Raw genomic sequence first — 25,811 nt, 5'->3', positions numbered from 1 at the left:
TGATAAGGATTTGGCTCTTTATATCGTAACTTTACATCTGCAGATCTGCGTCTTTATATTATAACTTTATATCTGCGTCTTTATATTATAACTTTATATCTGCAGATCTGTGTCTTTATATTATAACTTTATATCTGTGTCTTTATATTATAACTTTATATCTGCGTCTTTATATTATAACTTTATATCTGCAGATCTGTGTCTTTATATTATAACTTTATATCTGCAGATCTGCGTCTTTATATTATACCTTTATATTTGCGTCTTTATATTATAACTTTTGCATCTTTATGTTGCATCATTGAATATGTTGGTTGACAATGAACCCCAATAATTTTCCGGTGCCCCCTGAGGCTGGGGTGAGGATGAACAGACGCCATGTCTGAAACCTTATATAGCACATACTATAGTCCAATCTTATAGCATAAAGTGCAGATATTGCCCCGTTACACATCGTTCACATAATAATGATTATTATTGCCCCTCTCCATGCGGTAGGTGCCCTGTTACGGCTCCTGTAGCTGTCCTCCGATGAATATCACGGTTTATTCACGTATTGTTACTGCGAGGTCTGCCCCCCGCAGGCTGTCAGGATCTCCTGGTAGGAATGGAGGTGGATCTTGCAGGTAGAGGGCGGCCCTGATTGATCCACCTGGGTCAGGACTGCTGGGCTGTTCCGAGATTTCCAAAGAGCTGCTTTGATGTTGCCTCTTAATCCACTCTTTCTATTAAGAAATGGAAACCCAAAAGACCCCACAAGTTTGCGTGGGGGGCTGCTGTCAACTTTCTGCCCACCAAGAAAATCCTGTTTGGGGTGAATTGGGGAATTATCTGCTCAATCAAGCAGCAGGCCAAGGCCCTGGAATATAATATTGGTTGCAGATCGGCGGAGCTCTGGGGTCTGGATTATTACACCAAAATCTACCCCGTGGAGGGATTGTTTGGACTCCGGCTGAACTGTTACAGTAAGGACACGGAGGGCCGGTGAGTGGCTTGTTGATAAGACGAGCATGTGGTTTTATTTATCAATAAATAGTTTTTTTTTAAAAATACAAACTGGGCCGAAAGGGTTAAACCCTGTGTTTTATGCTGTTGTGATGAAGCATCTGAGATGTTTGCCGCTCACTTATATGTCTTTAACAATACGATTGTGTTTGCCTTGCGATGGGCCGCACGCCGCTGTGGCACACAGAGGGTTAATACTGTGGCGCTGTTTACCCTTTGTGCAGAGTTTATGTCCATGTTCTGGGGTATGATTCGCTCGCTGGGCCGCGGCGTGCCGGTTACCCTCTCATGTGTGTAAAGTTCTTGGTGCTGATACGTTGTATATATTGTGTATATAAGTAATAATAATAATAATGCCGTCGGCCATTTTTGTTTGCTATGTGTTATTTAAAGCCTCCCGCACGCCCCTAGATGCCCCTCGGTTCTCTGCCGTGTTCTGGACGTTCCGTGTTTATTTGCCCGGATAATTCAGACTTTGTGCAACAAATATGATAAGGATTTGGCTCTTTATATTATAACTTTATATCTGCAGATCTATATAATAATGCGCCGATACTGGATGCAAGAAATCCGGAATGTTGATAAATTGATTAATTGGAGGGAAAGGGACCGGGAACGTGGGTGCATCCGGTGACATACCCTGTGTATACTTGGTGGGCCCATGTGCGTACCCGGTGCCGTGTATCCTGTGCACACGAGTTAGCATACCCGGTGCCGTGTATCCAGGGCACATACATGCCTCGGAACAGGCTTATATCCTATGTGTGCCCGGTGCCATGGAACGTGCCGTGTTTCAGTGCACCTGCGTGCGTATGCCCGGTGCCATGGACCCAGGGACATCCCAGTGCCGTGCCTGAGCGATGGAACGTGCGTATACCTTATGTGTACCCGGTGCCACTTAACAAGCATATCCCCTGTGCCTGGAAGCTTACACGTGCCATGGAGCGTGCAGTGGACTTGTGCGCGTACCCGGTCCCGTGCTTCTGGTTCACGTACGTGCGCATACCGGGGGCCGTGTGTCCGGTGCACATAAATGCGCGCCTACCCGCTGCCTATTGGACCCGCTGCCCCCGCGCGCCGACCGGCGGACCCGCTGCCCCCGCGCGCCGGCCGGCGGACCCGCTGCCCCCGCGCGCCGGCCGGCGGACCCGCTGCCCCCGCGCGCCGGCCGGCGGACCCGCTGCCCCCGCGCGCCGGCCGGCGGACCCGCTGCCCCTGCTGCCCCTGCCCGCGGACCCCCTGCCCGCGGACCCGCTGCCCCTGCCCGCGGACCCGCTGCCCCTGCCCCCGCCCCCAGGGCCGCTGCCCCTGCGCGCCGACCCGCTCCCCCTGCGCGCGGTTCAGCTGCCTGCAGGGCCGCTGCCCCTGCGCGCCTACCCGCTGCCCATGGACCCGCTGCCCCTGCGCGCCTACCCGCTGCCCATGGACCCGCTGCCCCTGCGCGCCGACCCGCTCCCCCTGCGCGCGGTTCAGCTGCCTGCAGGGCCGCTGCCCCTGCGCGCCTACCCGCTGCCCATGGACCCGCTGCCCCTGCGCGCCTACCCGCTGCCCATGGACCCGCTGCCCCTGCGCGCCTACCCGCTGCCCATGGACCCGCTGCCCCTGCGCGCCTACCCGCTGCCCATGGACCCGCTGCCCCTGCGTGCCTACCCGCTGCCCATGGACCCGCTGCCCCTGCGCGCCTACCCGCTGCCCCTGCGCGCCTACCCGCTGCCCCTGCGCGCCTACCCGCTGTCCATGGACCCGCTGCTCCTGTGCGCCTACCCGCTGCGCGCCTACCCGCTGCGCGCCTACCCGCTGCCCATGGGCCCGCTGCGCGCCTACCTTTTGACCTGCTGCCCCTGCACGCCTGCGCGCGTACCCGTTGCCCATGGACCTGCTGCCCCTGCGTGCCTACCTGCAGACCAGTCCTGGATCTCTAAAGAGCACCTGGGGGCGAGAGAGCTCAGCCTGGGACTGGATGGTGTTTGAGAACTGATAGGTCGCTCTCGGAAAGGAGGTTCAGGTGTTGGGTGGCATTCCCTTCGGCTTTTCCCCCCATCTGAAGCAGAGTGGAATAGAATGGGCGCCTGGTTAGCTCAGCACCCAGTGCCCCTCTCTTCCGTACCACGTGGTGTTCCGCATGGTCTGGAATCTGGGATGGATTCAAAGAGTTGTGAACGTTCTGTGGTGCACATTGCCGGTGGATCCATATGTGGCCGGTCGATCCTGGCTCATGTTTAATACAATCAAGTTACTAGTTTTGGAAACCCTTATGTGTCATCGCAGAGGACGTTACCGATTGTTATCTTGTTAGACGTTAGCCGCAGAATACACACAGCAGGGATCCTTATTTATGGGTAATGGTTTTTGCATACATATCTTTAAGCGCGATTGATGACATCATCTTTATGAGGCCAGCCCAAACAATAATTGCAGATGATAGAGACAGATAAGAGCTACGTAGTCATTCTACGTTCCAAGCCTCATGTTCTGGGTAGCAGAACGCCTTTGACGTGCATGTTAAATTTCACGCACTGTATTAACCTCCATAATTGGGATGTCTGTAGATACAAAGTTAGGGTTTTCCTTTTCTTGTTTGGGTGAATTTGTGACATTGCTGTCTGCGATTGGCGCTTCTTGGTGATTGCGCTGGAAGGTGGCGCTTCTTGGTGATTGCGCTGGAAGGTGGCGCTTCTTGGTGATTGCACTGGAAGGTGGCGCTTCTTGGTGATTGCGCTGGAAGGTGGCGCTTCTTGGTGATTGCGCTGGAAGGTGGCGCTTCTTGGTGATTGCGCTGGAAGGTGGCGCTTCTTGGTGATTGCGCTAGAAGGTGGCGCTTCTTGGTCATTGCGCTGGAAGGTGGCGCTTGGTGATTGCGCTGGAAGGTGGTGCTTCTTGGTGATTACGCTAGAAGGTGGCGCTTCTTGGTCATTGCACTGGAAGGTGGCGCTTCTTGGAGATTGCGCTGGAAGGTGCCGCTTCTTGGAGATTGCGCTGGAAGGTGGCGCTTCTTGGTGATTATGCTGGAAGGTGGCGCTTCTTGGTGATTGCACTGGAAGGTGGTGCTTCTTGGTGATTTTCCTGTAAGGTGGCGCTACTTGGTGATTGCGCTGGAAGGTGGTGCTTCTTGGTGATTGCGCTGGAAGGTGGCGCTTCTTGGTGATTGCGCTGGAAGGTGGCGCTTCTTGGTGATTGTGCTGGAAGGTGGCGCTTCTTGGTGATTGCGCTGGAAGGTGGCGCTTCTTGGTGATTGCGCTGGAAGGTGGTGCTTCTTGGTGATTGCGCTGGAAGGTGGCGCTTCTTGGTGATTGCGCTGGAAGGTGGCGCTTCTTGGTGATTGTGCTGGAAGGTGGCGCTTCTTGGTGATTGCACTGGAAGGTGGTGCTTCTTGGTGATTTTCCTGTAAGGTGGCGCTACTTGGTGATTGCGCTGGAAGGTGGTGCTTCTTGGTGATTGCGCTGGAAGGTGGCACTTCTTGGTGATTCTGCTGAAAGGTGGCGCTTCTTGGTGATTGCGCTGGAAGGTGGCGCTTCTTGGTGATTGCGCTGGAAGGTGGCGCTTCTTGGTGATTGCGCTGGAAGGTGGCGCTTCTTGGTGATTGCACTGGAAGGTGGTGTTTCTTGGTGATTGCACTGGAAGGTGGCGTTTCTTGGTGATTGCGCTGGAAGGTGGCGCTTCTTGGTGATTGCGCTGGAAGGTGGCGCTTCTTGGTGATTGCGCTCCTTGGTTATTGCGCTGGAAGGTGGTGTTTCTTGGTGATTGCGCTGGAAGGTAGGTGGCGCTTCTTGGTGATTACGCTGGAAGGTAGGTGGCGCTTCTTGGTGATTGCGCTGGAAGGTGGTGCTTCTTGGTGATTGCGCTGGAAGGTGGCACTTGGTGATTCTGCTGAAAGGTGGCGCTTCTTGGTGATTGCGCTGGAAGGTGGCGCTTGGTGATTGCGCTGGAAGGTGGCGCTTCTTGGTGATTGCGCTGGGAGGTGGCGCTTCTTGGTGATTGCGCTGGAAGGTGGCGCTTCTTGGTGATTGCGCTGGAAGGTGGTGCTTCTTGGTGATTGCGCTGGAAGGTGGTGTTTCTTGGTGATTGCACTGGAAGGTGGCGTTTCTTGGTGATTGCATTGGAAGGTGGCACTTGGTGATTGCGCTGGAAGGTGGCGCTTCTTGGTGATTGCGCTGGAAGGTGGCGCTTCTTGGTGATTGCGCTCCTTGGTGATTGCGCTGGAAGGTGGTGTTTCTTGGTGATTGCGCTGGAAGGTAGGTGGCGCTTCTTGGTGATTACGCTGGAAGGTAGGTGGCGCTTCTTGGTGATTGCGCTGGAAGGTGGCGCTTCTTGGTGATTGCGCTGGAAGGTGGCGCTTCTTGGTGATTACGCTAGAAGGTGGCGCTTGGTGATTGCGCTGGAAGGTGGCGCTTCTTGGTGATTACGCTAGAAGGTGGTGCTTGGTGATTGCGCTGGAAGGTGGCGCTTCTTGGTGATTGCGCTGGAAGGTGGCGGTTCTTGGTGATTACGCTGGAAGGTGGCGCTTCTTGGTGATTACGCTGGAAGGTGGTGTTTCTTGGTGATTGTGCTGGAAGGTGGTGTTTCTTGGTGATTGCGCCAGAAGGTGGGGATTTTTGGAGATTGCGCTTGCATGTGATTCTATAGCAGATGAATCCGACACCCATTTCTCTTGGTTTCAGTATTTGCTGTATGTTGATTGCGCTGGAAGGTGGCGCTTCTTGGTGATTGCGCTCCTTGGTGATTGCGCTGGAAGGTGGTGTTTCTTGGTGATTGCGCTGGAAGGTAGGTGGCGCTTCTTGGTGATTACGCTGGAAGGTAGGTGGCGCTTCTTGGTGATTGCGCTGGAAGGTGGTGCTTATTGGTGATTGCGCTGGAAGGTGGCACTTGGTGATTGCGCTGGAAGGTGGCGCTTCTTGGTGATTGCGCTGGAATTTGGTGCTTCTTGGTGATTGCGCTGGAATTTGGTGCTTCTTGGTGATTGCGCTGGAAGGTGGCGCTTCTTGGTGATTGCGCTGGAAGGTGGTGCTTCTTGGTGATTGCGCTGGGAGGTGGTGTTTCTTGGTGATTGCACTGGAAGGTGGCGTTTCTTGGTGATTGCACTGGAAGGTGGCACTACTTGGTGATTGCGCTGGAAGGTGGCGCTTCTTGGTGATTGCGCTGGAAGGTGGCGCTTCTTGGTGATTGCGCTCCTTGGTGATTGCGCTCCTTGGTGATTGCGCTCCTTGGTGATTGCGCTCCTTGGTGATTGCGCTGGAAGTTGGTGTTTCTTGGTGATTGCGCTGGAAGGTAGGTGGCGCTTCTTGGTGATTGCGCTGGAAGGTGGCGCTTCTTGGTGATTGCGCTGGAAGGTGGCGGTTCTTGGTGATTACGCTGGAAGGTGGCGCTTCTTGGTGATTGCGCTGGAAGGTGGCGCTTCTTGGTGATTACGCTGGAAGGTGGCGCTTCTTGGTGATTGCGCTGGAAGGTGGTGTTTCTTGGTGATTGCGCTCCTTGGTGATTGAGCTGGAAGGTGGTGTTTCTTGGTGATTGCGCTGGAAGGTGGCGGTTCTTGGTGATTACGCTGGAAGGTGGCGCTTCTTGGTGATTACGCTGGAAGGTGGTGTTTCTTGGTGATTGTGCTGGAAGGTGTTGTTTCTTGGTGATTGCGCTGGAAGGTGGTGTTTCTTGGTGATTGCGCCGGAAGGTGGTGTTTCTTGGTGATTGCGCTTGCATGTGATTCTATAGCAGATGAATCCGAGACCCATTTCTCTTGGTTTCAGTATTTGCTGTATGTGAGCCTGAGCTGGTCCATCTCTGAAAGTATTTAGAGTAACATTTCACATCCCGTTCCCAAATGTAACAAGATAGTATGTCGCATAAACAACTGACGGGTAGCCAGGGGTATCCAAGAGGGTCCTAAATTAGGCTACAGGCCATCCATGCGTTGATGATTGTCTCTGATGCTCTTCTCCCTGCTCGATAGTAAACTGTCTATGAGAGCCGTTTCCATTGACTTTAGGAGAGCCATTAAACAACAAACTATGTACTTGGCAGCAGTGGAACGCGCCTGCTTACTTCATGGATCATACTCCAATGATGCTCCAGCTCGAGACCTGCTTCCCTGCTGCCCTCACCATAATAGATTAGCGACCTACTCGCATTTAAACGCGACAAACCCATTCTCCACCCGTAATCATCAATTCCTCCTTAATGGTTCCCTAGAACTTTAAATGTAATTTTGGATTCCTTTAGCCCCCTACCATCTAATTCCTCAGTTCACTTGAATATATGGGGATTTTTTATGTGCATTAGCCTTCTGCATGAAGTACAGATCCTCACGGTGTATGCTCTGCGCCTTCTCTCTGATTAGTATTAATGGCGTAAAGTTTACATTAAATTGTCCCCGTAGTAATAAAAGTCACTTTGTAGCAACGATACCCTGGGGATAGCAACATATTTTTGGCTACGGCTTCCCTGTTCTATTTGCATAGTCTAATAGTTAAGATTATTTTTATGTTCTCTCCGTCACAATGAGAATAAATAAATGAACTCCTATTTCTGCTGTTATCTGTTGCCAATTGTCTAAGATTCATATAATGAGTTACAGAAATACTGCTTCGGTTTCAGAGATGCCCTCAGATGTGCAAAGTCAGAAACCCACTCCAAAAAACACAAAACTTGCCCCGGAGAACCATTCATCAGCCTGTGTGATCTTAATGGTACAGAGCAAGAGCCAGTGTGCTGGAACCTGTTGGCCGCTGGGGTTGTGATGATGTACAAAGAAAAATAGACAAACCCTATGGCTGCTGCGGATCTTCTTTGGAAGCTAAGTTGTCGATGGCAGCTGTAGGGTTCTAAAGAGTTCCTATTGTTCTAAAGCATTTAGTCTGTTGGCTGGTAAGACTGCGTGAATGATGCAGACAAACCCTATGGGTGCTGTAGATCTTATTTGGAAGCTAAGGTGTCGATGGCAGCAGTAGGGTACAAGTTGGGTTCTTAAGGGTTCCCACCAGTCTCATAGCGATGACATTGTGATGGGTAACACAAACCAGACAACCCCTACAGCTGCTGCAGATCTTCTTTAGAAGCTAACATGTTGATGGCAGCAATAGGGTACAAGTTGGGTTTCAAATGGTTCCTATTGTCCTACAGCATCTAGCCTGTTGGCTGGTGAGATTATGTGAATGATGTAGACAAACCCTACAGCTGCTGCAGATCTTCTTTGGAAGCTAAGAGGTTGATGGCAGCAGTGGGCTACAAGTTTGGGTTCTTAAGGGTTCCTATTGTTCCACCGCATACATGTTGGGTTCTAAAGCATTTATCCTGCTGGCTGTTGAGTTTGTAATGATGTACCAGACAAACCCTACAGCTGCTGCAGATCTTCTTTGGAAGCTAAGAGGTTGATGGCGGCTGTGGACTACAAGTCGGGTTTCTCAGGATCTGCAGCAGTTATGAGCTTTACAAAGAGGATGGTTGATGACGGACAGTTCTGCTTGAGTTTGCATGAGCTCTGAGGTCTTTATGGATACCCCACGTTGACCTCGCCGAGTGGGATTGTAGATTTCATTGCCGTAGATATCATCGGATCTATTTGCACGCAGAGGAAAGATGAGGGTTATCTAAAGCCTGATTTGTGGTCTAAAAGCCGGCAGCCAATCTCAATGTGTAGCCCATCCGGAGAGGTAATAAACTGTAATGCACCTCAATAAATAGTACTTGAGAATAACTCCCCGGGGTATCATACACCAAAGACTGCATCGTACAAATGACATCGTAAGCGGCTTACGGCTCTACGAGTAATTACGTTTGCCACACATTATTTAGTCGAACGCTCGCAGATCTTGTTAAGCTCCTATAGAAGCAGATGGGCTTTGTCACTCTTCCTTGGAATCGGTCACACTGACAGTTTTAAGAGCCGGCCTCCAGATCTTTCCTTTCATAACTTTAATGAAAAAAATGTTGTGTCCATTAGGTTTCTGCGTAGAAATATCTACTAATGTTTCCAAAGGTCACTTGAAGAATAAAAATGTTACTGGGGGGGAAAAAATGGTCTTAAAGAAAAAAAACCTGACGTGTAACATTTTAAAAACGTTCTAGAACGAAAGAAAACGCCTCAAGTTCCCTTTTTTACGTTACAGGCAGAAAAATATCTTTTTTTTTTGGATGGGTATTTTTTTAGGTCTCCCCCCCCTCAAATTTTTGATGACTTTCTGGTTTGAGGACGTGCGATAATATCACTGATACGCGTAAATATAGAGAAAGGGGGACATTCTCCGATTTAACCTTGTTTACCCAAGTGGCAAAAAGAAAGACCGGCTCTGGCACACCGAGAGTTAACACATCGTATATTGTCCCCAATGGAAAGCTCACTGATTTAATTACAGGATGAATCTCAATTCCGCCGTTCTTTGCCTTGTTCTACGGTAATTCTGAACGTTCTTCGTGCCCCGTCTCACGCATCGCTTAGTATATCAAAGGCTTGTTTTGGTAACTGAAATGCCCCCTCCTCTCCCTTCCCATCACATCCTAGCAGACCCCTTGATGTCTCTGCCACACAGAGAGCGGGCTGAAGGTCTCCTCCTCCACCCATAGGGGGTGCCCTAAACGCCTCCAACTTGACCAAATCTCTGGCTTTCTGCATCAAACTGCCTTCAGCTTCAGGAGGATCGCAGATGTTGCTGGGTTTTGATACGCTGTATCTTCTCGTTCCCATTTAATCCCCTTTTCCTAGCCTGCTGGGGGTGATGAGGACCCGGCTCAGGGGCTGCCTGCTCTGCATCCTCCTTTCCAGGTGCGCTCTGGTGTCTCTGGCCACCTGGACTGATGAAGGACCTAAACTCAGAAGACCTGTCTTCTCTGGGTCGGTGCGGGAGAACTGGCCCATAGGGACTAAAGTGAATGGGTTAAACATCCCCCTGAACAGGATCAGCCCCCAGCCTTGGTGCTCCGGGGTAACAGGGGTTCTCTGTTTGAAGTCTATTTCCACCACAGGTATGCCCAGCTGTCTCTGAAGACCACCCAGGTGCTGGACAGGGAGGAGAGCTCCCGGTATGAGTTCAGACTGGGGCTGTGCTGCCAGCGGTGCTCCTCTCCGGGGCATACTGTCAGCGAGCTGGCCGTGCTCACCGTGCACGTGTTGGATGAGAATGATAATGCCCCCCGGTTTGCCCCCGTAAACCGCTCCACGATCAGCCTGGATGAGACGGCGGGGCTGAGGTCCGTGGTGTTCAGAGTCTTTGCCCACGATCCGGATCAAGGTACCAACGCCGAGCTGGTGTACTTAGCCGAGCCCACCAGCGACTACTTCTTCATCGTCCCGAAGACCGGCCAGGTGGTCCTGGTGGGGTCCCTTCTCAACGTCAAGAAGCCCCTCAACCTGACAGTGTATGCCCGGGACCATGGCCAGCCCCCGCTGCGCAGCGCCCCTCTACAGCTGCGGATCTGCCCCAGGGCCAAGACGTTTTCGGTGCCCAGTAAAGAGGAGGCATCTCCGGGCATCTTCAGGCGGAAGAGGGCATCCCCCGTGCCCCAGGCGTTCTATGCCATCTCCATAGCAGAAGACGCCGCCCCGGGCTCTGCTGTGAGCGCCCTGGAACCTGGAGAACTCAATGGCTCCTCATTCCAGCCAGTCTCCCCTGGGGGCTGTCCCATTGGGGTGAACTGGGAGACCGGCGCCGTGACCCCCTTCAGGACCCTGGACAGAGAGTGCTGCACGGCACCGGTAAGGGGTCCATTCGTAACTCTGGTTTCCCCCTTTCTCTCTGTCTCCCCCTTTCTCTCTGTCTCTCTCTTTCTCCCTTCTCTCTGTCTGGGTTCTGGCTCATGCGCTATACGTCCGGGCTCATGCGCTATATGTCCGGGTTCATCCAGACCAGCATAAGACCTCGCTGAGAGAATGAAGATACTAACATTTTCTTTTATATGGTCGCTAGCAGCGTGTCTCGCGCAGGTCATTGTTCAGCTGACCGTCCTTTCTCAGGTTGGTGGAAGCAGATATCCTAACGAAGGCGAATCAAGAGAGGTCCGGAAACCCTCTAGGAAGAGATTCCCGGTGCATTGACTTTGTCTCATGTTAGACCCTCACCCGGTTTACCAGATACTTCATACCATCCTGAACTATAACGTGTCGCGGGATCGCCCCAGACGCAGAGACAGCACATTGTGTGGCCCTTGTCAGAGCCCCTAACCCCACGCATCAGATTGTGTGGCCCTTGTCAGAGCCCCTAACCCCATACATCAGATTGTGTGGCCCTTGTCAGAGCCCCTAACCCCCCGCATCGCCCGCGGTGTGATTTTCCGCTGGAGACGTTTGCGCAGGCTCATTTAAAAGGGAAAGGACGGCTGGATCCGTAGCTCGTGGTGGCCCGGGGGCAATGTGATTTTCTAGATGTATGTAGCCGGAGCCATAGGCGGAAGGCGCCTGTCTGAGCGCAGCACGCCTCGGGTCCCCGCACACCGCTTGTCTGCTCTCGTGAACAACAATAATAATAATTGCTTTGGGGGGGCATTTAAATCATTTGGCACTTCTGGGGACTGGATACTGTTACCATGGATTAACCCATGTGCATACACACAACCTATCCCGTTAGTAGGGACTGCTTTTCAGTGCAGAGTGCACATTAATCTTTAAAAAAAGATTTTAACTGCTTGGGTGGGTTAAATCACTTGAATGGTACAAGCTTATAATTAGCTGCTCTACAACACCTGATGTTTGAATAAAGAAGCCTTCAGGGCCAGGGCAATGACTGGAGACGCTAGGCCGGTATTCTAGGAATACCGGCCTAGCGTCCCTTCGGAACTCCGCCAGGAGCGGCTCTGTACCTCGTTCACCTGGAGCTGACCATGGTGGACGTTAATGACCAGAGCCCAGACAATGGAGCCCTCGCCTTTCCTGGCTGCGGTGTTACCTTCTGCCGGCCCGGGAACACGCGTGTATAAGCTACATGCTATGGATAAAGACGAAGGCATGAGCGGAGAAGTGGAGTATTTCTTATTGGAAGGTAATAATTCCAGAAACAGCATACGAAATGCACAATGTATATGATCCCGACGCGTTTCTCTCTCAGATGTGTGCCATTTCTGGTGGGTATCCCAGAACCTTTTCTGCAAGCCCCCTGTAGAGCTTTTAACTTGGCATTGGGGCGAGAGTGTTCTTGCTTGAAGGTTTGCTCTCGATGTACAGTTTTATGACATCTGTTGGCTTTCCAGGTGGAGAAGACAGATTTGTCGTTGACCGCAGCACAGGTTGGATACAGACAACTAACCAGAGTCTACAGGGAAGGTCAGGAGTATCTGCTCAACGTGCAGGCCGCTGATAAGCTTGGGATGAGAGGTTCCCCGGCTGTCGTGTCTGTGATCGCCGGTGTCAGACCCCCACAATTTAAACAAGCTTCGTACACCGTACACGTTCCAGAAAGCGCTGCCCCGGGAAGCACGTAAGTCGCCATTCAACGGTCTCTTTGGTTTTGGAGCCGCTGCCCGCGATGGATTGACCTGTCCTCCATGTTCTAGGTTGGTGACCGTATCCGCGATATCGCATCAAAGTAATCCCCTGAGCTACAGCATGGTCGCAGATCCCCAAAGCTTGTTCTCCGTGGACCGGATCACTGGCGAGGTGACGCTCATCAGGTGTAGATTTGGAGAGTGACCCGCACCAGTTTCTACTGGGAGTTACCGCTACCGAAAAGCCGACGGGCCTGAAGAGCACCGTGCAGGTAGCCCGACAGACGGCGAACGGGGTCTAGGAGTATTTCTCTGTATATGCCACAATGTACGCTGTTGTGTTGCCCCATATCTCATACATTCGTAGCCAGGTAGTCATTATGTTTCAATGAAGTACGAGATCAGGAAACAGAGCTCCTATAATGTTCTTCCATAATGTTCCTATATATTTTAATTAAAGTGCTGCACAGAGAGGCTCGCTAATGCCTGCACAGATGGTGGGAGACTCTTTCTAGCCCAAAAGGAGATAAAATAGTGGAATTTATGCATCAGAAAGATGTCCGCTCGTGTGCCGGGACGTGCAGCGCTTACGCACGCGTTTGGGGAGAACGCACCCCGGCAGGAGACGTTTAGTGGCTTGAGATGTCTCCGCGCGCATGGTATACATTTGGGTGCGTTGCTATGTTATGCAGATTGAATATTTTTCTCATTGAATATCTTGCAGGTGGCGGTTGGAATCACAGATATTAATGACTGCAAGCCAGAATTTCAGCAGCGAATCCATAGCAAGGATAACGTACCTGAAACAGTGCCTGCGGCAGCCGCTCTCTTACAAGATTAATGTGATAGTCCTTGCTGGCGTGGGGGGGTCTTATAGCTCTCTACCCGTACGCCCCACGAGATAGAATGCACTTTTCAGGTGATAACTCTCACTTCTTGGTATATTAGGAGATAGCGGCTGAGAAGAGGATCTATTTGTTAATTACCGAAGAGGTAGAATTTTATTATTCGTTAAGAAACCGAGACTGACTCTTCTCCGTTCTGGGACTGGAAAACTTTCATTTTTTAAGACTTTGTCATATTTCTATAGTATAATATAGTATAGTATATGGTATAATATATAGTATAATATAATTATATAGTATTATATATGGTATAATATATAGTATAGTATATGGTATAATATATAGTATATGGTATAATATATAGTATATAGTATTATATATGGTATAATATATAGTATAGTATATGGTATAATATATAGTATAATATATGGTATAATATATAGTATAGTATATGGTATAATATATAGTATAATATAATTATATAGTATTATATATGGTATAATATAATTATATAGTATTATATATGGTATAATATATAGTATAGTATATGGTATAATATATAGTATTATATATGGTATAATATATAGTATAATATAGCTTCCTGCATCAGTCTGAAAGATGTCACCCATGCGGTGAGATACTCGGTGCTCTATTTCTATAATGCTCCTACTTCTAGAAGTGGAATTAGCAGAGTATGTATATGTGTGTGTTTATGTATGTGTGTTTATGTATGTATGTGTGTTTGTGTGTATGTGTATGTGTGTATATATATTTGTGTGCGTGCGTGTGTGTGTATGTATGTATGTGTGTATGTATGTGTATATATATTTATGTATGTGTGTGTGTGTGTGTATGTATGTGTGTATATATATTTATGTATGTATGTGTGCGTGTATATGTATGAATGTGTGTGTGTATATATATATGGATGTATGTGTGTGTGTATGTGTGTATATGGATGTATGTGTGTATATGTATATGGATGTATGTGTGTGTGTATATGTATGTATGTGTGTATGTGTGTATATGTATGTATGTGTGCGTGTGTATGTATGTATGTGTGCGTGTGTATGTGTGTGTGTGTGTATAAGTGTATAAATGTATTGGGTAAAATGTCATTTTCCCTTTAAGGCTTCAAAATAATTTTCACCCAGTGATATCTGGGAATAAAGAAAGTGAACGTCGAGCGATCAGCAGCAGACTCAATTACAGCCGTAATCCCCCAAACCGTACGGCTGTCCTACTATAGGGCTGTATTGCCAGCTGTATTGATGTGTAATGATATGGTGTATCAGAGCGCCGCGCATGCTTATTGTTCTTGTGTTTGCTTATAACCAGTGACAGCCACCGACTGAGACTCCGGTTTGAATGGCGAGGTTTCTTATTATTCTTTGAGCCCCGATTTTGGCATCTCCGGGGAGGGCGTTATAAGCCCCGTCCAGGAGTTGGATTACGAGAGGCCCAACCATCTTTACGAGTTTGTGGTTCTGGCGATAGACCACGGAGAAGACCCAAACACCGGGACAGCCACCGTCCGCATCCGTGTCTCCAACGTGAACGATGAAGCTCCGGAGTTCTCTCAAACCACGTAGGTGCAGCTCACGAGACTCTTCTTAGTTAGGGTAGGGCCGACATGTAGGTGGCAAACCTTTCCCCTTCACAGCGTGGAAGTAATGGATCCAAAACAGATTCAAACTTGAGAGTTTTGGGCAATCTTTCCCAAAGGTTAAACTTTGGGCAATTTTCTAAGCTTCGCTTCCAAAGGGGAGGGCAATACAATGCTAGGTGATCATTTTAGAAGAGGGATAGTGTTGTCAGGTAATTAACAGCCACTCTATACTGCCCCCCGCAGGCCGGGGTGATGGTGCACGCGCTCCGCGAGGCGTATGAAATGCCGTTTCTGTTGTCCTGTATGTTGCACTCGCTCTACCCGGGGTGCCGTGTATAGCCCTGATTGTCAGAATGATTGCAGGTCCATTAGTCAGTTTAATGAGCGTGAGATGGTCGTTTAAAGAGAGGAGTCTCGAGGGGCCAAAGTTTGTTTTGTTTTGTCCATTAACGCATCTCGGTGTATTGCCGGAATCCTTTCTTCTCTCCCTTCTTCTCCCCCATCACAAACTTGCACCTTCTGTAACTGATACATTGTTGCCCTACTTTTATTCTTTAAAGCCTCCTTTGTCTTGCGAGACCTTCCCGCGAAGTCACTTAGCTTTAAAACTGTCAAAGCTAAAATCTATTTGCTCGTTAGACCAGAGGCAAAGACCAGGGCCTTGGGCTATAATGTGTTGTCGAGCGGCGTTAGCGTCCCTCCAGCCTGGTGCATTAAACGAGGGATTCACAAATAATCTCCTCTCCAGTCTCCTTCAATTTGCAGCCGTGTGATCCGGACAGAGCAGACGTCTCGGCGTAATGGCCGTTGGTTACCCTTTTTTCTCATTCAGGGTTTTCTCATTTCATATTTCTTCCGCTTGCACAAATTCATGCAATTTAGTTTTTTCTTTTTTAACCTATTATTAACGATGACATGTCTGTAACTGCTGCGATTCTTTGGAGCGCGATACATTTTAAAGCCGGGCGTAGAACGTCTATTACGTCTCTGCCGGGGAGAAGGTCACGGTTCGGTCTTGTTTCTAGACTTGGGCACCAGGTTCGTGCTCGTCTTCGGGGGAAAAAAAACCTTCGTATTCCGCGAATATTCGCCCGCTCCTGTCTTCTCTTCGGGCGAATATTCGCGGACATTCTTCGTGCTCGTTTAATCTTCGTTTCCTTCCCTGTTGCCTAGCAGGGGTTAATAACGGGGTTAACAACACATCAGAGCAGCAGCAGCTGCCGTGAAGGAACGTGTGTGCAACTCTATTGGTCGTTTCGGCAGGGGGCTGGTCTGGCATCGAGTGAATTGCAGAACGCACTTCATTCGTTGATGGCAGGCCAGCCCCCTGCAGAAACGACCAATAGAGTTGCACACACGTACTGAGGTGTACTGTACACAAAATGACCTAGAGACAAATGCTCCAAGGAACTTGGCCTCCGTTTATCATACACAATCACACATCCATAGATGTTTAATAAAAGAATAGGGATTATTTTACATTTTTAAATTGATTTTGGACCACTTGTAATACATGCCTAACATTTGCTACCTATTCACAATGGCATACTTTGCAACAACCCAACTTTTACTGGACAGGACTGGAAAAAAGCAGGACTGTCCACCAAAATCTTGGGTGTGTTGGACAAGAACTAAAAAATAGCTTAGGGTTAATCTTATGTTTAAGATTAGTAGCAGTGCACTGGTTTGGTTAAAGATGTATTATGTCTAAATAATAATTTAATTTTAATTTTAATGGGTTTTAAGAAAAAAATTAGGGGTTTATTTAAATGTATTTTAAAGTTAGATTTATTATTTAGTACTTTATTATATTTATTTAATGTTTATACTAGTGCTACCTACCGAGCTATAACTACCAACGTGTATTTGCATACCTAGATAGCTAAATTAGATGGGACAGGACTGGAAAAAAGCAGGACTGTCCCTGAAAAAGTTGGGTCTGTTGGCAGGTATGTGGATGGAAAAAATGTTATAGTATGAAGTGTGAGTTATAGCGTTAATGCTAGTGAGTGTAGAAGTGAAGGCCAGGACAAATAACAAGAGGAAAGGTCCTTGTGATTTGTGCATTGTACGTGTATGTGTTATGTGCGTTGTGTGTTATGTGTTATGTCACTGTGTTATTTGTGTTATTGTGTGTGCTATGTTTGGTTGGTTGGTTGGTTGTGTATCAGAAGGAAAATAATGAAATGGAAAAGGCGAATGAGTGGGCAATTGACGACCCACTTACCTGTTTCACCCCAGAGCAAAGCATCCAAACACTGTCAGTCCTTGGCGTTTGGGAGCGGACTTCCAGAGCTCAGACACAAGGCCCTAGCGTAAATTGGCTACATTGGCGGAGGTAGCAGGCATTGCCACACCGCAGCAAATGCAACCTGGGGGATTAACTACCCTCTCCATTAGGGACATTTGAGGCATGATTTCAGCCAGGAAGCGAACTGGCAGAAGATACTGGCACTACCACATGCAGCAGCGTTGGAAACGGGAAAAAGGTGAATGAGTGGGCAATTGACGACCCGCTCACCTGTTTCACCCCAGGGCAAAGCATCCGAAGACTGTCAGTCCTTGGCGTTTGGGAGCGGACTTCCAGAACTCAGACACTAGGCCCTAGCGTAAATTGGCTACACCGGCGGAGGTAGCAGGCGTTGCCACACCGCAGCAAGTGCAACCAGGGGGAGAAACTACCTTAAACATTACAGAGAAAAAAATGAACTTTCCAAGCAAAGAGCTGGCAATCTGCTCCATCAGATGAGGTGCCATGCGTGAGCGCTGTGGACTCAGTATGTTTCCAGTCATAGAAAACACGCGCTCACTTTGAACTGTGGTTGGCGGACATGATAGTAGCTGCTGCGCAACCCATGAGAGTGCAGGCCACACACTCTTCTTTTCATCCCAGTAGCTAAGAGGATCAACATTAGGCGCAGAAGGAACTTCACAGAGGTAAAGTTTGACCATTTCAGCAGCACTACTCTCCTTTCTGCTGCTAGCTCTGTCAGATGGTCCAACTATACTCCCAAGTGCCTCATTCCCAAAACGCAGCTGCTCCACTCAGCTGTGTTGTGCTGCTTGTGGCACTGCTGCTGCTGCTGCTGCTGCTAGGAGTAGCAGACCACATCATCTCTTCCTCCTCCTGCACCTTTCCCTCCTCGGACAGCATTCCCATTTTACGCTGCCAGTCACGCACCTTGTTGACCAATTGCTCCCGGTAGCTACTGAGAACATTAAATTTCAAAGCTAGCTTTCCCTTAATTCTTGGATCGCAAAGACACGCTAGCTGTACTTTTAGCAGATCCTTCAGCTTCCTGACTATGGCTGCTACGTCAGGATGTAGAGTGCCACCTTGAACAGCCTCACGGTTTCCAAGGAACACATCCATCTTGCTGCCTAGATGGGAGAACACTGGGCTTACCTGGGCCAGACTGGCAGTGTTTGAGCTTAAATTTTCTGTGGCATCCCTGAATGGTTTAAGGACTGCCACTAGCTGGGCGATCACTGTCCAATCCTCCCTATTCAATGGAGAGGTAATCCCAATATTGTGCTCTGAGGCAAGATTATGGATTGCCCTCTGCTGCTCCAAAATCCTCTCCAGCATGTCTAACGTGGAGTTCCACCGTGTACTGACATACTGACGTAGGCAGTGTATGGGAAGACCTGACCTCTCTTGCTCTTCCCTTAAAAGTTGGCTAGCCTTAACACTATGGTGAAAGTGCCCAGCGATCTTTCTGCAGCGGGACAGAACTACTGCTGCCACATTAGTTCCTTCTGACATTGCTGCCTTCACTACAAGGTGGATGATGTGGGCTGCATAGCGCACACCAACAATATGACCATCTCGCAGCGCTTTCACCATATTGGCACCTCCGTCAGTTACCACAAAACCAACTTCAACATTGGTGCCCCCCTCTGCTCCCACCCAAAGGCTAAACATTTTCCTCATTGCATGCAGAATATTTTGGGAAGTGTGCTTTTCATCCATCACTTCTGCATGGAGAAGGAAAGATCGGTAGCCTGCTGCAGCAGCTTCCTTAGACACACCGGGCTGCCACCAGTGTGCTGTCAAAGAAAGAAAGGCATGCTGGCCGCTAGGTGCACGCCACAAATCTGTAGTGAAATGAACAGACTGACCAGCAGCCTTGGAAAGCTCCTCTTTCACTGCTGCAACACAGGACCGATACAATGAGGGGACAATGTTCCTGCTGAAAGTGGAACGTGACGGAACTGTATATTGTGGAGCCACAGCCGCCATCAATTGTTTGAAAGGCTCCCCTTCGATCATAGAGAAGGATGCCCCTCCAACAGCAATGAACTGACCAATCAGTCGCGTTACTTTATTGGCCTGCTGTTTGGGCATTGACCTTTTGGATTGGAATTCCAGGGTGGGCTGGACATGCAGTGCTCCAACCTGCCTTGGTCTCTGGCTGCCAGCACTAGCTGCTGCTGCTATTGGCTCAGAAGAAGAAGCTGTTGGGGTTTTTCCACGGCCACCAGCTATGCTGCCTGCATTAAGTTTTACTTCTGCATCTTTCCCCAATAGCACAGCGTTGTGTTGAGTGCTGAGGTGATGCTTCATGCTAGCACTGGTAAAATGGCCAGACACTTTCCCTCTGCTTATTAGCTTCCCACAATGTTTGCACTTTCCATAGCGCCCTTCTTCAACATTTTCAAAGTGCTCCCAAATTGGGGCGCGCATAGCCTTGGAGTGTGCCTTGGGTGCTGCTCCTACTGCTCGGGGTAGATGAACAGAGGCAGAACTAGTGGTGGTGGGACTGGTGGTAACAGTACTGGCCATAGTGGGACTGCTAATTGCTTTAGCTTTAGATTTGCTAGATTTTGCTGCTGGTGGTGGCGGTGATGGTGATGATCGTAGCGGAGAAGGTGGAGGCTCAGGGGAAAATTGTGCACTAGTCATTTGGACACTGCTCCCTGAGGAATCTGATTCCTGACCACTCATCTCCTCTACTTCCTCTGGCTCATAGTCTAGCTCTTCATTAGCCAGATCGAATGGAATTCCTGCTAGGCTGGAGCTAAGACTGATATCGTCGTGAGACTCGTGACTAGTAGTAGTGCGAGCAGGAAGAATAGACTCTGCACTTGGCCTCTCAGTCTCAGGCTCCTCTGCTACCTCGCTAGGTGGAGTTCCACTATGTGTAGTCCTCTCTCTAACTGTCTTTACAAAAATTTTGTAAGGACTTGGTGGCTTGCTAGAGGTACTAGGAGGACATGGCGTGGCGGTACCAGTGGGAACAGTAGGCGCAGCACTAGTGGTGGTAGAGGCGGTAGAGGTGGGGGTGGTGGTGGTTTTCCCTACAAAGGAATGAGATCGCTTTGGTTTGGGACCCCTCTGAGTCTTGCTGCTAATTTGGCTCTGCTTGGTACCTTGCATGCTGCTTGTGGATGGGGAAGATGCTGCTTGGGGCAAAAGGCACTTCTTTTTAGTCACTGGGCTGGTACTACTTGTGCTACCCTTTAACTTTGAACGTGCTTCTGGTGCTTTAGGCTTTCCGTAAAAAACCATAGAGCTCGTGGGCCTAGCCGCACTACTACTGCCTGCTTTTGGTGCCTTTTCTTTACTTGATGATCCTTCAAGCAATGCTTCCCCAAATGATAAGCGAGAGCTTGGCCTACTTGGCCGACTAGACTGACGCAAAGGCTGCATCTTAGAACTGGTGGTGGTGCTGGTGGTGGTGGTGGTGGTGATGGTGGTGGTGGTGGTAGATGGAGCTTGTCCCTACTTAGTCCCAAAAGGAGGATCCATTTCAAATTTTGTGTTGTGTGTGTAGTGTAGTGTTTAAAAAACTATAAAAAAAAAAAATAAAAAAAAAAAAGGAAAAATGAATTAAAGACAAAAAAATTAGAGGAAGTTCTCTTCAGTGCTACTGCTTAAAAAGTAAAACTATGCACTACTGCACTGTGCTGTTGTGTGCAATCTGCCAAAGTGCTAAAGTTATTTAAATTATTAACTCAAGATTAACTATTTAATAACTAGCAGTATTTTATTTTTAGTTTGAATTTACACGGGCCTAAGAGCTTAGCCTACTACTATGCTAGCCTAAAGCTATATTTCCTTACTATAAGTCTACCTCTAGGCAGACGCTCTCAAACCCACTAAGCTAAAGTGAGGTTAAATCAGATTCAGTATATGATTTATTAATTAATATTACGTTATATAATATTAATAGATTAGAAATAATTTACTTATATATTATGTATTATAGATAGAAGAATATAGATTATGAATTAGAATTTAGAATTAGAATTACTTATATTATAGATTATGAGCTAGAATTGATGTTGTTATATTATTTATAATATATTATAAATTAAGATTAAAGAAGATTAGAATTATTTTAGTACTACAGCTAGTATCTTGAAGCTTTGCTTAGTACAGCTCGTCACACAGTCAATTTTTCTTGAAAATAATTAGAAATAAAATGTCACAGCAAAACAGCTTCACTGTTTGCTGAACAAAAACACACAGCACTTATGCGGCTGCACTCACTAGCCCAACAAGTTCACTTCACTGATGGACTGAGGTGAGCAAAACAAATGAAATAAAATGAAAGATTAATTAAGAAAAATTGACTTGGTCTCTTACTGTTGCTAAAACAAAGCACAAACTATAGAGCTGCAGCAAAAGTACTAATAAGATTAGCTGAACTATACGCTAGTAGTAATTAATTAATATTATTACTTTTATTTATAGTTAACTAATTTAATTAACTATTAAGATAAGAATTATAGAATTATTGATATTACTGATTTTAGATTAGACACTAGTAGATGTCTTGAATGTCTACAGTACACTCTACACTAGTATACTATTACTAACTATAACTGACAAATATATATATAATTTTATAATGAATTCAATTATTAATTATATTAATTAATATTACTGATTTTAAATTAGACACTAGTAGATGAATGTCTACAGTACACTCTACACTAGTATACTATAGTATATATATATATGACTGACAAATATATATATATTATATTATAATGAACTATTAAATTATAGATTCTATTAAATTATTATTTATAAATTCTATTTAATTTATTTAAGCAGGACAGGCAGTAGGCACTAGTGCCAGCCCAGGGCAAGGGCACCACTGAGACACCGGGTGCACTGTCAACTCAACAGCACTTACACTACAGTTGATGACAAATTAAATTAAAAAAAAATTAAATTAATCAAATTATTATTATTAATTATATTAAGTAGCACTGAAGTGAGGATGAAGTACACTGTGAGAAATGGCAGGCTAAGGCTTACCAGTCTCACACAGAACAGAACAATCTCTCTGTAACGCTCGGATGCAGCACAGCAGTGTTGCCAAAGCAGTCACAGTGAAAAATGAATGGATCTCTCAGGCAAGCTCTGGTCTTATAAAGGCGCCTTCAGAATTCAAAAAACAGCAGGACAGGCATTGGACGAGACCCTTAGCGTGACGTCACAAGAGTGAGCTGATTGGACAGACGAGATCAGCTCACTCCTGTTTGAAATTTTGGCGGCTGCGCGGCAAAAACGAAGACGATCTTCGTGGTTCTTCGATTCTTCGTGGTTGTGAGTCTTCGTCTTCTCCTACGTTTTGCCGGCACTGTATTCTCTTCGGCGTGTCTTCGGAACGAACAAAAAAACGGCCTCTTCGTGCTCGTTTTCATGTTCGCCCGAAGACGAATGCGCAAGTCTACTTTTTTCTTTATGGCGTAAAATATTGTAGCTTCACTCCCATAACTTAATACATTGTAATACATTGCGGTTCATCAGGTCTCTCCCAACCAAGGCTCGAGAGTTTGTCCCAATACGATCCATAAATGAAAGGCGACTGCATAGACTTCATTCTATAACTTCTTTGCCAGGGCCGGTGAGGCTGGGATGAGTTTTCGGCTCAGAAGGCCTATAGGTTTGGTGTTGGCCAAGCCTCGGGGTAGGGGTTAGCATTGAATGGGTCTCTTGGCAGCGTTTCTCTGCGGACGAACTTGATTATGTACTCCGTTTTCCAGATACAGAACGTTTGTATCGGAGGAAGCTGCTCCCAACACCCTGGTTGCCACCGTACATGCCTTTGATCCAGATGGAGATCATGTGACTTACAACATTTCGGAAGGAAATAAAGAAGGGAGCTTTATTATTGATTCCGAGAAAGGTACGTAGAGCTATATTTTGTATACATCCATAACTAACACCCCCCCCCCAATGCCACCGATGCTTTTTACAGATACCTGATGATTTCTCGCATATTCTGCTACATAAAGAAAAAAATTAGCCATCGAGATAAAATCGACCTCCTCCCCAGAATTCCGTCACAGTAACTATAACTTGAAGTTCCTAAATAGTTGAGTAGGGGGTATCACTTACCCTGGGTTAAGGATTTGTAACAATGGGACTGATTTATCCTCAAACCATTTAACAGGAATAATCCGTCTTGGTTCTAACCTGCTTCCGAAGCCGATCATGGAGCCGAGTATGTTCTGTATGTGACCGCCACAGATGACACCGCTTCGGGGGGTCCTCACAGCCTCACCAGCACGACTACAGTCATCGTGAGAGTCGATGACGTCAACCAGAACAAGCCCGTCTTCCATCAGGTACCTCATACATTAAATCAAACTCCAGAAAACCGCTTAGGAGAATAATCCCTTACTGAATGCCAACGAACTAAAGCCGCGTTAGAACTGTCCTTGGCTCCAAGATGTAGCCGGATCCTAAAACAAATGTGTGGATTTAACGTTATTTCCAGTGTGCCCAGTACCGTCACCACGCCGTAGTCCTGGAGAAGCAGCCCCCAGGAACGTCTGTGCTGCAGGTGGAGGCGAAAGACGCAGACGTTGGCGTCAACGGTCAAGTGAAGTACGGGATCGTTCATCGCGAGGGCTCTCTTCCTGCATTCAGCATCCATCCGGACACAGGTGCCACCTCCTCCTATACCTTAAAGCCCTTTAAACATTGTATGGAGAGACGGGCTGCGGCACGGTGACCGAGGACACACTTTCCTCCCCAGTGTATTTGTGTTCTAGGTTTTTAATATGCTTTTTGCTGGATTGGTGGATACGCTTCTACCCTTCTACCCCAGGGTCAACAGCCAGAGGTGACATCATGGAGCTTCATTTGATTCTGTTAGAACCAGTGGGTCAGATAGGCTCGGCGATGCCGGTTTTAACCATGGTTGTAGGTCAGGTTAATCAGCCAAGCTTTTTATCTCAAAAGCTTATGAGAAAATGTTCTTCACGTGTTATAGCAGGAATTGCCAGTCACATCGCCTCCGTGCTTTCTTTAACACGTTTCCCACGCAGGAGTCCTGACAACCCTTCAGAGCTTTGATCGGGAGAAGCAGAAAGAGTTCCCCGTCGCCATCAAAGCCACAGACCAGGCGGCCGAGCCTCTCCTAGGGCTGTGCCAGATCAACATACAGATCCAGGACCAAAATGACAACGACCCCAGCTTTGAGAACAACCACTACGAATGTAATTGAGTCTCCGTGGGTAGAGTATGAGATCTCTACAAGCACCAAGTCCCTATCATGTTCTTCTGTCCTCTTCTGATTATAGCTTTAAGTGGAATTCAGCGTTAAGAGTCTTCCTAGATCTGCTGGTCCACAAGAGCTTGGCCAGCTCGCCCATGGGGTATTTGGGACCCCAGTGGACAACATGGAATTCAAATGTTTTCATTCTTGTCCTAGATTTCCTGAGAGAAGATGCTGCCGTGGGAAGCAGCTTCCTCCGCGTTGCGGCCCGTGATGACGATTATAGCGTGAATGGAACGATCACGTACTCCGTGTCTGGAGAGGCTTTTTGTTCGCCAGCCAATATCTGGGGTAACGTAGCAAGCGTTTACATGCCGTGTTTAGAGATACGACTTACATTTCAACAAGTGATAGTACTCTTAAATAAAAATATCGCGGGGTCACCTTCTGACCCCAGACCCCTTTATACAATATGACTTATAGTAGGATTGTAAGCCACTATATATATAATTTAGTAATAAGATATGGCGCACTTGTATCTCTCTTTTGTTCCTAATATTAAGTAACCGGTTTCATGTACATGCGGACAAACTACAATGTATCTCTTATGACAGCGAGTAGCTTTGTGTTTGGATATTTCAACTTTATGCTTTGCAAACACAGCTGGTGGCTTTTTAAGTGGGGTCGTAACGGGGCTTTTTGGATAGTTTTAAGGCATTGTCAAGCTGTCATGTTTGCTTTTTCTAAAATCAAAAGTCTCTACGACCAGACGACGACATCTGGACACTGATTGGAAGGCCCCCGTGTGAGTCCCCGAGGTTACCGCTAAATGAGACTCTCCATTGCAGAAGGCCAGCTGTTTGCTGGGAATCGTCCACTGTCTTTTTTTTTTTTCTTGTTTTTTTTACGTGCCTCTGGTTAGCTCTGCAATTGGAAATTGGTTGGGCGATAGAATGAAAAACCCTCTAGAAAAAGTACCATACAACTAAATAACACTTTGAGTACCAGAGTATGTGAGTGGTGCATGAAACTCCTCGACCATCTGTCACTCACAGCTTTTAAATCAATTGGGAGAGCAATTTTGGGTTTGTTTTTTTTGTCGGGGAGGTTGCTGAATGGAGAAGGTTTAAGTGAATGTAATTAATTTTTTTTTCTTAACTTTTTTTTCCCCATCAGAAATCATTAATAACACTAGAGGTCATGGCCACGGACGGAGGAAATAGAAGCACGCAGGTGGAAGTAGCCGTTCGAATCACAGATGCTCAGAATCAGCCTCCGGTCTGGGAAAAAGAAAGATATATGACCTGGTGATTCCAGAAAATACCATGAGAGATACGCCTGTTGTGGTATGACGTGACCTCTGACCTGGAAACCAGTGGAATTTTTCCACTCGTCGGTGGGAACTGTACAATGCTTCCAGCCATTGGTTGGGCACCTTACAATGCTTCCAGCCATTGGTAGGAGTCATAGAAGGATTCCGCCCATTGG

General features: G+C 47.7%; 1 pseudogene; it reads left to right on the top strand.

The window, feature by feature from the left end:
- Positions 1–1,944: 1,944 nt before the first annotated feature.
- LOC149299307 (neural-cadherin-like) overlaps positions 1,945–25,811 on the top strand; it is a 36,429-nt pseudogene continuing 12,562 nt past the window's right edge.

Source organism: Sceloporus occidentalis, unplaced genomic scaffold (genome assembly GCF_023333645.1).
Source record: "Sceloporus occidentalis isolate IW3139 unplaced genomic scaffold, rSceOcc1.0.p SCAF_29, whole genome shotgun sequence".
Taxonomy (NCBI): domain Eukaryota; kingdom Metazoa; phylum Chordata; class Lepidosauria; order Squamata; family Phrynosomatidae; genus Sceloporus; species Sceloporus occidentalis.
The sequence above is the reverse complement of the archived record's forward strand: the minus strand, read 5'-3'. Positions and strand labels throughout refer to the sequence as shown.